Here is an 8,893-nt window from a genome sequence, read left to right as displayed (position 1 = left end):
CAGGCAATGCACAGAGTCCTTAAATTTACCAGTAGCATGAGGTTTTTGTTGGAAATTAGTCTATTTCCCTTCCTGAGTTAGACCATATACAAGTAGTAATCTTCAGGCAATGCACAGAGTCCTTAAATATACCAGCAGCAGGTGGTGGCTTTTAGTGAAAAAAGCATAAAAGTGTCCAAAAAACATGCTCTTTAGCTCAGGTACATCCCCAGGATCAAGAAAAATTGTCAGTTTTTTTCTCTATCTTGCTTAGAAATAGGTGTAAATCCAGTCTGAAGTGTCTGATCAGAAAATGCACTAAGTCCATTTTTTCTGTTATACCATACGCATTTGCCACTGGGTGGCTCCTCCAGACACATCTGTCCACTTGGAGTGTCCAATGAAGGTGCACTCATCTGGGCATGAGGTAAAGTTATTAAGCTTCCTTAATAGAACACACCTGGTCCCTAATCAAGAGGGCGGGAAAGGCACATTCCACATTGCGCATTGCGTGTTCCGTATTGCAGCCATCCCTAAGCAGTAGGTCGCGCTGGGATTGCTCATTGCGTATTGCGTGTTCCGTATTGCAGCCATCCCTAAGCAGTAGGTCGCGCTGGGATTGCTCATTGCGTATTGCGCATTGCGTGTTCCGTATTGCAGCCATCCCTAAGCAGTAGGTCGCGCTGGGATTGCACATTGCGTATTGCGTGTTCCGTATTCCGACCATCCCTATTTAAGGGTTAGGCGCTGTTAAGATTTTTCAAAGTCCAAGAATATACCAGCAGCATAGACACTTAGAATAAAAAAGAGGCCGTTTTAAATAAAATATACCAGTAGCATAGACACTTAGAATAAAATAGAGGCCTTTTTAAATTAAATATACCAGAGGCATAGACACTTAGAATAAAATAGAGGCCTTTTTAAATTAAATATACCAGAGGCATAGACACTTAGACTAAAATAGAGGCCGTTTTAAATAAAATATACCAGTAGCATAGACACTTAGAATAAAATAGAGACCTTTTTAAATTAAATATACCAGAGGCATAGACACTTAGAATAAAATAGAGGCCTTTTTAAATTAAATATACCAGAGGCATAGACACTTAGACTAAAATAGAGGCCGTTTTAAATAAAATATACCAGTAGCATAGACACTTAGAATAAAATAGAGACCTTTTTAAATAAAATATACCAGAGGCATAGACACTTAGAATAAAATAGAGGCCTTTTTAAATTAAATATACCAGAGGCATAGACACTTAGACTAAAATAGAGGCCGTTTTAAATAAAATATACCAGTAGCATAGACACTTAGAATAAAATAGAGGCCTTTTTAAATTAAATATACCAGAGGCATAGACACTTAGAATAAAATAGAGGCCTTTTTAAATTAAATATACCAGAGGCATAGACACTTAGAATAAAATAGAGGCCTTTTTAAATAAAATATACCAGTAGCATAGACACTTAGAATAAAATAGAGACCTTTTTAAATTAAATATACCAGAGGCATAGACACTTAGAATAAAATAGAGGCCTTTTTAAATAAAATATACCAGAGGCATAGACACTTAGAATAAAATAGAGGCCTTTTTAAATTAAATATACCAGTAGAAAAGACACTTTGAGTAAAAAAGGCCATTTTAAATAAAATATACCATGGCCAAATGAACTTAGAATAAAAGAGGAGAGTTTAGTTTAAATTATACCATGGTTAAATGCTGTTAGAAAAAAAGTGCACAGTTTAATCTTATTTGGAAGGCGCATTGACTCTTAAAGTCCACAAGATGTCACCGGTACTCCATCGTTTTTTTTCTGTTATACCATATGTACGTGCCACTGGGTGGACCCTCCAGACACCTCAGCCTAGTTGAAGTGTCCGATGAAGGTGCACTCATCTGGGCATGAGGTAAAGTTATTATACCAACATCATGTGGAGGTTTTCAAGTCAGAATTTGCACAAAGTCCCTAAATATACCAGAAGCATGGAGTTTTATGAGTGAATTAGTCTATGTCCCTTACTTTGTTAGACCATACACAAGATATTTTCTTCAGGAAATGCACAGAGTCCAATGCTATAACATTGCCAGGTGGTGGCTTTAAGGGAAAAAAGCATAAAAGTGTCCGAAAAACATGCTCTTTAGCTCGGGTACATCCCCAGGATCAAGAAAAATTGTCAGTTTTTTTTTCTATCTTGCTTAGAAATAGGTGTAAATTGACTCTGAAGTGTCATATCAGGCAATGCACAGAGTCCTTAAATATACCAGTAGCATGAGGTTTTTGTTGGAAATTAGTCTATTTCCCTTCCTGAGTTAGACCATATACAAGTAGTAATCTTCAGGCAATGCACAGAGTCCTTAAATTTACCAGTAGCATGAGGTTTTTGTTGGAAATTAGTCTATTTCCCTTCCTGAGTTAGACCATATACAAGTAGTAATCTTCAGGCAATGCACAGAGTCCTTAAATATACCAGCAGCAGGTGGTGGCTTTTAGTGAAAAAAGCATAAAAGTGTCCAAAAAACATGCTCTTTAGCTCAGGTACATCCCCAGGATCAAGAAAAATTGTCAGTTTTTTTCTCTATCTTGCTTAGAAATAGGTGTAAATCCAGTCTGAAGTGTCTGATCAGAAAATGCACTAAGTCCATTTTTTCTGTTATACCATACGCATTTGCCACTGGGTGGCTCCTCCAGACACATCTGTCCACTTGGAGTGTCCAATGAAGGTGCACTCATCTGGGCATGAGGTAAAGTTATTAAGCTTCCTTAATAGAACACACCTGGTCCCTAATCAAGAGGGCGGGAAAGGCACATTCCACATTGCGCATTGCGTGTTCCGTATTGCAGCCATCCCTAAGCAGTAGGTCGCGCTGGGATTGCTCATTGCGTATTGCGTGTTCCGTATTGCAGCCATCCCTAAGCAGTAGGTCGCGCTGGGATTGCTCATTGCGTATTGCGCATTGCGTGTTCCGTATTGCAGCCATCCCTAAGCAGTAGGTCGCGCTGGGATTGCACATTGCGTATTGCGTGTTCCGTATTCCGACCATCCCTATTTAAGGGTTAGGCGCTGTTAAGATTTTTCAAAGTCCAAGAATATACCAGCAGCATAGACACTTAGAATAAAAAAGAGGCCGTTTTAAATAAAATATACCAGTAGCATAGACACTTAGAATAAAATAGAGGCCTTTTTAAATTAAATATACCAGAGGCATAGACACTTAGAATAAAATAGAGGCCTTTTTAAATTAAATATACCAGAGGCATAGACACTTAGACTAAAATAGAGGCCGTTTTAAATAAAATATACCAGTAGCATAGACACTTAGAATAAAATAGAGACCTTTTTAAATTAAATATACCAGAGGCATAGACACTTAGAATAAAATAGAGGCCTTTTTAAATTAAATATACCAGAGGCATAGACACTTAGACTAAAATAGAGGCCGTTTTAAATAAAATATACCAGTAGCATAGACACTTAGAATAAAATAGAGACCTTTTTAAATAAAATATACCAGAGGCATAGACACTTAGAATAAAATAGAGGCCTTTTTAAATTAAATATACCAGAGGCATAGACACTTAGACTAAAATAGAGGCCGTTTTAAATAAAATATACCAGTAGCATAGACACTTAGAATAAAATAGAGGCCTTTTTAAATTAAATATACCAGAGGCATAGACACTTAGAATAAAATAGAGGCCTTTTTAAATTAAATATACCAGAGGCATAGACACTTAGAATAAAATAGAGGCCTTTTTAAATAAAATATACCAGTAGCATAGACACTTAGAATAAAATAGAGACCTTTTTAAATTAAATATACCAGAGGCATAGACACTTAGAATAAAATAGAGGCCTTTTTAAATAAAATATACCAGAGGCATAGACACTTAGAATAAAATAGAGGCCTTTTTAAATTAAATATACCAGTAGAAAAGACACTTTGAGTAAAAAAGGCCATTTTAAATAAAATATACCATGGCCAAATGAACTTAGAATAAAAGAGGAGAGTTTAGTTTAAATTATACCATGGTTAAATGCTGTTAGAAAAAAAGTGCACAGTTTAATCTTATTTGGAAGGCGCATTGACTCTTAAAGTCCACAAGATGTCACCGGTACTCCATCGTTTTTTTTCTGTTATACCATATGTACGTGCCACTGGGTGGACCCTCCAGACACCTCAGCCTAGTTGAAGTGTCCGATGAAGGTGCACTCATCTGGGCATGAGGTAAAGTTATTATACCAACATCATGTGGAGGTTTTCAAGTCAGAATTTGCACAAAGTCCCTAAATATACCAGAAGCATGGAGTTTTATGAGTGAATTAGTCTATGTCCCTTACTTTGTTAGACCATACACAAGATATTTTCTTCAGGAAATGCACAGAGTCCAATGCTATAACATTGCCAGGTGGTGGCTTTAAGGGAAAAAAGCATAAAAGTGTCCGAAAAACATGCTCTTTAGCTCGGGTACATCCCCAGGATCAAGAAAAATTGTCAGTTTTTTTTTCTATCTTGCTTAGAAATAGGTGTAAATTGACTCTGAAGTGTCATATCAGGCAATGCACAGAGTCCTTAAATATACCAGTAGCATGAGGTTTTTGTTGGAAATTAGTCTATTTCCCTTCCTGAGTTAGACCATATACAAGTAGTAATCTTCAGGCAATGCACAGAGTCCTTAAATTTACCAGTAGCATGAGGTTTTTGTTGGAAATTAGTCTATTTCCCTTCCTGAGTTAGACCATATACAAGTAGTAATCTTCAGAATATGCACAAAGTCCATAAATATACCAGCAGCACGAAGTTTTCAAGTGGAAAATATTCTATGTCGCTTCATTTGGTATACCATAGGCGTCAGTTTTCGGCGAAAATAATTCTATGTCGATAAAAATGTTATACCATACGTATGATTTTGTGTTCAAAAATCGCACTATGTTCCAATTTTGACCAAGGGGTGGATCATCCAGAGGCCTCGATCCTCTGACAGTGCCCGCCGAATGTGCACCCAGACGGACATGCATCTCATTCCCCCTGTCTGGATGATTTTATGAATGGGTGATATGCAAACACCTACCATCAGGTATATAGGGGAGAGGGTCTTCTGAAAGCCACATATATGGTATACCATAAATGAAGACAAGGATTATGGCGCACGCTTTGCCCGACCAAAGGTCACTCCCTGGGCATTTTAGAGGATTTGAGAGGCCTCTTTATGGATCTCACAAATGATCCATGCATGGAATTTTGCACACTTTATCCGAATAAAGTGCACTTTTGGGCTTATGAGAGTAGGTTGGTATGCCTCTCTCTGGATGTGAGGAAGGATCCAGGAATAAAGGCATGTAATGCCACACAATTTATCCGACTAAATGACACTCTTGGGCTTATGAGAGAGGATGAGGGGCCTCTCTGTGGATGTCAGAAAGGCTCCATGCATGAAAGCATGTAATGTCACACACTTTATCCGATTAAAGTGTACATGTTGGGCTTATGATTAAGCATGAGGGCCCTATATGTGGATGTCAGAAAGGTTCCAGGCTTAAAGGCATGTAATGTCACACACTTTATCCGATTAAAGTGTACATGTTGGGCTTATGATTAAGCATGAGGGCCCTATATGTGGATGTCAGAAAGGCTCCATGCATGAAAGCATGTAATGCCACACACTTTATCCGATTAAAGTGCACATTTGGGCTTATGATTAAGCATGAGGGCCCTATGTGTGGATGTCAGAAAGGCTCCATGCATGAAAGCATGTAATGCCACACACTTTATCCGATTAAAGTGTACATGTTGGGCTTATGATTAAGCATGAGGGCCCTATATGTGGATGTCAGAAAGGTTCCAGGCTTAAAGGCATGTAATGTCACACACTTTATCCGATTAAAGTGCACATTTGGGCTTATGATTAAGCATGAGGGCCCTATGTGTGGATGTCAGAAAGGCTCCATGCATGAAAGCATGTAATGCCACACACTTTATCCGATTAAAGTGCACATTTGGGCTTATGATTAAGCATGAGGGCCCTATGTGTGGATGTCAGAAAGGCTCCATGCATGAAAGCATGTAATGTCACACACTTTATCCGATTAAAGTGTACATGTTGGGCTTATGAGAGTAGGTTGGTATGCCTCTCTCTGGATGTGAGGAAGGATCCAGGAATAAAGGCATGTAATGCCACACAATTTATCCGACTAAATGACACTCTTGGGCTTATGAGAGAGGATGAGGGGCCTCTCTGTGGATGTCAGAAAGGCTCCATGCATGAAAGCATGTAATGTCACACACTTTATCCGATTAAAGTGCACATTTGGGCTTATGATTAAGCATGAGGGCCCTATGTGTGGATGTCAGAAAGGCTCCATGCATGAAAGCATGTAATGTCACACACTTTATCCGATTAAAGTGTACATGTTGGGCTTATGATTAAGCATGAGGGCCCTATGTGTGGATGTCAGAAAGGCTCCATGCATGAAAGCATGTAATGTCACACACTTTATCCGATTAAAGTGTACATGTTGGGCTTATGATTAAGCATGAGGGCCCTATGTGTGGATGTCAGAAAGGCTCCATGCATGAAAGCATGTAATGTCACACACTTTATCCGATTAAAGTGTACATGTTGGGCTTATGATTAAGCATGAGGGCCCTATATGTGGATGTCAGAAAGGTTCCAGGCTTAAAGGCATGTAATGCCACACACTTTATCCGTTTAAAGTGCACGCTTCGGCTTAAGAGAGGAGTTGAGAGGCCTCTCCCTGGAAGTCACAGATGATCCAGGCCTGCAATGGCAGACACTATATCACTTTATCCGAGTAAGAGGCTCCCTCTGAGCAAAGTAGGGGGGGAGTGAGGCCCCCCCCGGAGGTCTGAAAAGATCCAGGCCTTTAAATGACACGGGCTGTGCCCGAGCAAAGTGCCCACGCTGGGCAAGGGTGGAGGCGTGATGCTCCCCCTTATGGAGGTCGTCCTACCTCCATCCTCACGTAATGTATTTCGACCTGTGCGTATCCGGAGGGTGCTATGCGCAAGCCCGGAAGATGCTGGTTTCGGCTGGCCTTACCGGATCCAATGGTATAGCACCTAGGTGCGCTCTAAGGCCGTAAACCCCCCCCATGTGTTTGAGAATGGTAGGTGTTATACCATTGCCACGAACCACTTATTGAATCAGCCATGCCCTTTCGGCAATCGAGTCTCAGAGGTGTGTCCGAGGGAAGATTTGCCTTGGCGGGCATGGCTGTCTGGCATCTCCCCGACCCTGGAGGAATGCGCTAACGGTGTAATGCAAACACCTACCAGCAGGTATATAGGGGAGCATGCTTTCTGAGCCTTATATGATTGTACCATAATAAGGATCAGAAGAAAGGCAGTGCGTTAAGGTGAACTAGCCCGACTCTAATGCACCTTGACGGCTTAAGGGGAGGGATAAGTGACCCCTGCTGATGGAGGTCAAAGACATCCGTGTCTCTCAGGCCTTCGAACCACTGCTTGCGCCCGACCGAAATGCCACTGCTGGGCATGGGTGTAAGAGTGGTGACCCCCCTTATGGAGGTCTGTCCAACCTCCAGCCTGCATGCTCCACCTCGGCCTGTGCGTATCCGGAGGGTGCTGTGCGCAAGCCCGGAAGATGCTGGTTTCGGCTGGCCTTACCGGATCCAATGGCACAGTACCTAGGTGCGCTCTAAGACCGTTATCCGAACCCAAGTCCGCCAGGGGTTTTTCTGTTATACCAGTAGCATCGACCATCACTTTGATCAGCCAGGCCTTTTCGGGGGTCGAGCGTCCGAGGTGTGTCCGAGGGAAGATTTGCCTTGGCGGGCATGGCTGGCGAGTACCTCCCCGGCCGTGGAGGAAAACGCATACGGTGCATTGCAAACACCTACCAGCAGGTATATAGGAGAGCATGTCTCTTGAGTTCATCCTAACCTTATAATGGTTATCCCATTCATAAGGCCTGGATGCAAGGCGGTGCGTGAAGGTAACATTAGCCTGACTCTAACACTTTCACCGGTTAGGGGTGGAGTGGTGACCCCCCTAACACTGGAGGTCTCGCCGACCTCCAGGCACCAGCCTCACATGCTCTACCTCGGCCTGTGCGTATCCGGAGGGTGCTGTGCGCAAGCCCGGAAGATGCTGGTTTCGGCTGGCCTTACCGGATCCAATGGCACAGTACCTAGGTGCGCTCTAAGACCGTTATCCGAACCCAAGTCCGCCAGGGGTTTTTCAGTTATACCAGTAGCATCGACCATCACTTGGTTCAGCCAGGCCTTTTCAGGGGTCGAGCGTCCGAGGTGTGTCCGAGGGAAGATTTGCCTTGGCGGGCATGGCTGGCGAGAACCTCCCCGGCCGTGGAGGAAAACGCGTACGGTGGATTGCAAAAACCTACCAGCAGGTTTTTAGGGAGAGCGTCAATCTCGAGGGCGTTCGGAGCTCTCCCGATCTATTGGCATACGATGCCCGCCAGGGGTTAGGCTCTCGGGTTACCACTTAAGGTTTCTCCCTGTCATAAGAAAGACAACCGGTCAAACCAATGCGCAATGTACAATGAGGTGCGAGCTCATATCCTATATATTGCTCAGAGCCGCAACCTCGGTGCGACATACCTAGGTACAGGAATAGGGCGAGAGGTGGATGCGCTCCTTCAGGACGGGTAGGTCGGCAGCCTCTCGGGTATGATCGTTCACCAACGAAAGCTGTACAAAAGGGGTGACTGCGCTCATTGAGGACGGCAGCCTCAACATGACATACCTATCAAAAACTCTCCCATGAGGTGTGTGCGCTCCTTCAGGATGGGAGGTCGGCAGCCTCGGTATGATCATGATGACCGAGACACAGGCCTTGGGTTGGGCCTAGGGTTGAAGCCTTCTGTGCCGCCCGGGTAGTTCCTCCCCAAACCAGCGGGCATGCCTCTA

The sequence above is a fragment of the Brachyhypopomus gauderio genome, unplaced genomic scaffold (genome assembly GCF_052324685.1).
Source record: "Brachyhypopomus gauderio isolate BG-103 unplaced genomic scaffold, BGAUD_0.2 sc714, whole genome shotgun sequence".
NCBI lineage: Eukaryota > Metazoa > Chordata > Actinopteri > Gymnotiformes > Hypopomidae > Brachyhypopomus > Brachyhypopomus gauderio.
The sequence above is the reverse complement of the archived record's forward strand: the minus strand, read 5'-3'. Positions refer to the sequence as shown.